This window comes from Triticum urartu, chromosome 1 (genome assembly GCF_003073215.2).
Source record: "Triticum urartu cultivar G1812 chromosome 1, Tu2.1, whole genome shotgun sequence".
Taxonomy (NCBI): Eukaryota; Viridiplantae; Streptophyta; class Magnoliopsida; order Poales; family Poaceae; genus Triticum; species Triticum urartu.
In genome coordinates, this window is record NC_053022.1 from 548,060,251 (window position 1) to 548,065,757 (window position 5,507).

The following is a 5,507-nucleotide window of genomic DNA, read 5'->3' on the forward strand; positions in this document are numbered from 1 at the left end:
TTCACCGGCGATCCACAATGTCTCTTGGATGCTCAGAACGCGACGCCTAACCGGCTGGAGGATTCACAGTCCTCAAGTGTAATAAGTCTTCAGATCACACAGACAAGAAGACTTAAGTGATGCCTAATTCTCTTTGGCTCTGGGTGGTTAGGGCTTTATCCTCGCAAGGAATTCTCTCTCAAAGGCTTCGAGGTGGGTTGCTCTCAAACGACAAAAGCCGTACACTAACTCTGAGCAGCCAACCATTTATGGTTGTAGGGGGTGGGCTATTTATAGCCACTAGGCAACCCGACCTGATTTGTCCGAAATGACCCTGGGTCACTAAGGAACTGACACGTGTTCCAACGGTCAGATTTCAAACTCACACGGCAACTTTACTTGGGCTACAAGCAAAGCTGACTTGTCCGACTCTGGACAAGATTCGCTCTCATAGTCTTCACTCGAAGACATAGGTTTTGGTTAAGCATCACTTCAGTCATTCTGACTGGTTCTCTTGGACCCCACTTAACAGTACGGTGGTTCCTATGACTCAACAAAGAATAAAAAGAACTACGAAAGATCTAAGTCTTCGAGCTCCATAGGCTTCATGCGATGTCTTCTCTTGTCATAGTCTTCAATGTGAATATCTTCATATACCACCTTTGACTTCAATGTCTTCATACATTTTTAGGGGTCATCTCTGGTAGGAAAACCGAATCAATGAGGGACTTCTTCCTGTGTTATCCTGCAATTCTCACAAACACATTAGTCCCTCAACTAGGTTTGTCGTCAATACTCCAAAACCAACTAGGGGTGGCACTAGATGCACTTACAATCTCCCCCTTTTTGGTGATTGATGACAAACTAGTTGAAGTTTTCAACGGGGAATATAATATGTGATTGATGACAATCTCCCAAGCGCCATGACAAATGGCGCGATTGGGTTACCCACGTCCGTATTGATGAGAATCTCGCAAAAGGGTACACGATCTCTGCTTTGACAAGACGTGCCAAGGAAACCGCCTCGCAAAACGTGCTGAGGTGGAAAAGTAAAAAAAATTCGAGTAAAGGACTTGGCCGTAGTGTGATGATGCACTGCGGAATACATCGGCAGATTTGATTTGTGTCAATATTATTCTCTCTATGGCAATATGTGGAAACTTATTTTGCAGAGCCGGACACTACTCTTGGTTTTTACAATCTTCTACGAAGGGCTTGGAGGAGGAACCCGCCTTGCAATGCCAATGACAATTTGCGCGCCGGACTCGTCGTCATTGAAGCCTGGTTCAGGGGCTACTGAGGGAGTCCTGGATTAGGGGGTGTTCGGGTAGCCGGACTATACCTTCAGCCGGACTCCTGGACTATGAAGATACAAGATTGAAGACTTCGTCCCGTGTCTGGATGGGACTTTCCTTGGCGTGGAAGGCAAGCTTGGCGATGCGGATATTCAAGATCTCCTACCATTGTAAGCGACTCTGTGTAACCCTAACCCTATCCGGTGTCTATATAAACCGGAGGGTTGTAGTCCGTAGGCAATCAACTCCATATACAACAATCATACCATAGGCTAGCTTCTAGGGTTTAGCATCCTTGATCTCGTGGTAGATCTACTCTTGTACTACCCATATCATCAATATTAATCAAGCAGGACGTAGGGTTTTACCTCCATCAAGAGGGCCCGAACCTGGGTAAAACATCGTGTTCCCTGCCTCCTGTTACCATCCGGCCTAGACGCACAGTTCGGGACCCCCTACCCGAGATCCGCCGGTTTTGACACCGACACCTGGTTCAACAAAGCGGCTCCCGGTGATCAGAACGTCTTGCGCAGACGGTGATGGCAGGTTGGCCGAGCTGGATGGTCCGGTTGCAGAAGGATTCACGGTGGTATCATCAACTGACGGCTCAGGAGGAATTACTTCATCATTGACAGGCGGGTCTTCTAGTGCTTCAGTTAATGGAGGAGAAGGTGGCCTTATGCAAGGACTGGCGGGTCTTCCACCGGTTTAGTTACCTTGGCCTTCTTAGACTTAGCTTGACCACTAAGAGAAATATTATAGGACTGTCAGTATAAGGAGACAGTTTAAAAAACATGGAAGAAAGAGGATTTTTCCTTACCCGGGGGCAGTCTTGAAGGCCGGAAATTGGGTCTGAGACGAGTCGCCAGAAGAGCGAGACACCTCCTGCAAAGATAAAACAAAGCTAAGTAATGCAAGGGAAAGGACCCATTAACAGAAATTCAAAGACAATGAAATAAACCTCATTCGGGCGTTTTTGAGGGGTCTGTGGAAGGACAGCAGGCAGATCTGAAAGTGCGTTATATCGACTAGAGGGGGTGAATAGGCGATTTTTATGAAAGTCTTCAAAACATGGAAGTTATGAAGACAAACGATAGAAATAAACCTATTACCCTGCAGCGGAAGGTAGACTACACTAGGCAAGCCATAGTCAAATATTCAATGGAGTGAAAGCACAATGACTAATAGCAGCAATGTAGTCGATCAAATGTGAGCTGGACATTTTCATTGTCATTTCTCTTGAAGTGGTTGAAGAGGTTGCGAAGGACACTGATTCTCTGATCTCTCTGGGTTGAGACGCCTTCGTTGACTTTGGAGAGCCAGTCCCAGACTAGCTTAGATGTTTCCAAAGCACTCACGCGGCCATATTGTCCTTTGGTCAGATTACCACAGATGATATTCTTGGTAGTAGAGTCCAGTTGAACGAACTTCTTGACATCAGCAGCAGTGACACCTTCTCCAACCTTGGGAACGCCGTTCTTGACGACATACCATAGGTCGACGTCAATGGCTTCAAGATGCATGTGCATCTTATTCTTCCAGTAGGGATATTCAGTTCCATCGAAGACGGGGCACGCAGAGGAGACTTTAATTATCCCTGCAGTCGACATAGCTAAAACTCTAGGTGGTTAAACCGAATCACACAGAACAAGGGAGTACCTTGCTCTGATACCAATTGAAAGTGCGTTATATCGACTAGAGGGGGGTGAATAGGCGATTTTTATAAAAGTCTTCAAAACGTGGAAGTTATGAAGACAAACGATAGAAATAAATCTATTACCCTGCAGCGGAAGGTAGACTACACTAGGCAAGCCATAGTCAAATATTCAATGGAGTGAAAGCACAATGACTAATAGCAGCAATGTAGTAAGGATCAGGTAGGAAGATATTATGAAGCCAAACAGAACACACAGTCACTCAGTGAAGATAAAAGATAGTGCAATCATACAATGACTTCACAAGGAGTAACAGTAAGTAAAGAGAAGGGAAGGATGAAACCAGTGACTCGTTGAAGACAATGATTTGTTGGACCAGTTCCAGTTGCTGTGACAACTGTACGTCTGGTTAGGGCGGCTAGGTATTTAAACCTGAGGACACACAGTCCCGGACACCCAGTCCTGAACACGCAGCTCAGGACACCCAGTCCTCACCGTATTCCCCTTGAGCTAAGGTCACACAGACCTCGCCCAATCACTCTGGTAAGTCTTCAAGGTAGACTCCCAAACCTTCACAGACTTTGTTCACCGGCGATCCACAATGTCTCTTGGATGCTCAGAACGCGACGCCTAACCGGCTTGAGGATTCACAGTCCTCAAGTGTAATAAGGCTTCAGATCACACAGACAAGAAGACTTAAGTGATGCCTAATTCTCTTTGGCTCTGGGTGGTTAGGGCTTTATCCTCGCAAGGAATTCTCTCTCAAAGGCTTCGAGGTGGGTTGCTCTCAAACGACAAAAGCCATACACTAACTCTGAGCAGCCAACCCTTTGTGGTTGTAGGGGGTGGGCTATTTATAGCCACTAGGCAACCCGACCTGATTTGTCCGAAATGACCCTGGGTCACTAAGGAACTGACACGTGTTCCAACGGTAAGATTTCAAACTCACACGACAACTTTACTTGGGCTACAAGCAAAGCTGACTTGTCCTACTCTGGACAAGATTCGCTCTCATAGTCTTCACTCGAAGGCATAGGTTTTGGTTAAGCATCACTTCAGTCATTCTGACTGGTTCTCTTGGACCCCACTTAACAGTACGGTGGTTCCTATGACTCAACAAAGAAGAAAAAGAACTACGAAAGATGTAAGTCTTCGAGCTCCATAGGCTTCATGCGATGTCTTCTCTTGTCATAGTCTTCAATGTGAATATCTTCATATACCACCTTTGACTTCAATGTCTTCATACATTTTTAGGGGTCATCTCTGGTAGGAAAACCGAATCAATGAGGGACTTCTTCCTGTGTTATCCTGCAATTCTCACAAACACATTAGTCCCTCAACTAGGTTTGTCGTCAATACTCCAAAACCAACTAGGGGTGGCACTAGATGCACTTACAATCTCCCCCTTTTTGGTGATTGATGACAAACTAGTTGAAGTTTTCAACGGGGAATATAATATGTGAAATTGTAAAGGATAAGCAATTGTCTTCATAAGTTGCAAGGGCTCCCCCTGAAGATGTGCATATAAGTAATTTGCTTTTGGAATGCAAATGCACATGGTAGGTTGTGCTTGTGGAGATCCTCTTCAACTTATGATGACAATCCACTATGCAGGTGAAGGTATGTGAAGATAATGACATGCATAATGGAAAATGGACGTCTGCAAAATGATCTAAGTGCGGAATTTATCGTCGCACATGCAGAATTTATCATCGCATCACAAAGTGGCAAATAAGTAGCAGACGACCATCGAGTTTAAGTGTTACAACTCAAAGAACCAAATGTATCAAAACGAGAGTTGTAAACACGAAGCAAAATATGAAGCACCCGCCCATATGGACCCGCTTGAAGAATATCAAACTCATATGCTTCTCCCCCTTTTGTCAGTAAGGACCAAAAAGGTTTGAAGACATAGAGCATCTACTCGTTCCCATGAAGAGTAGGTGAAGCAGCAGGGTCGTCGGTGGTGTTCGGCGGTGCAGAAGAGCTTGGAGCAGTGTCGAAGCGTGCTGAAGGAGGTGGCGGTAAAGTAGCATCGTCTTCATCCTCGATCACTCTGGCATTCACAGTTGCAGCAGAGGAAGAGAACTCGGAGTCTTCAAGAGATGGAGTTCGTCGTAGCACTGCCCTTTGAGGAGGTGTGGAGTCAAACTTGAAGCGCTCAGAGAAGCCATCCTCTTGAAGATCATCTTCAGAACACATCAGTGTCAGCCCTTTCCATGTGCGTCGAGAGGTTTCATGGGCAACAAAGGCATTCTTGGTGGCAAGATTGCGAATGCGATTAACATCCACCAAGAGGCTTTGCATTTGACGCTTCAGCCAGTCATGATGCCTATCCTGTTTGTGATGAAGAGCCACAAGAAGCTCTCGGTCATTGAGAAAACGAGTGCGCTTCTTGGATCGTGGGGCAGTAATACTATCAGTGGCTTCAGTGAGAGCAGGATGCGGTGCACGTGTAGTGCCAGCCAAAGGATACACACGAGTGACTGCTTCAACTCCTTCAATGTTCTGAGAAAAACTTTGATGCTCTGCATTCTGAAGACTTAGAGGTTCCTTGGCAGGCTCAGGATAGATGGCT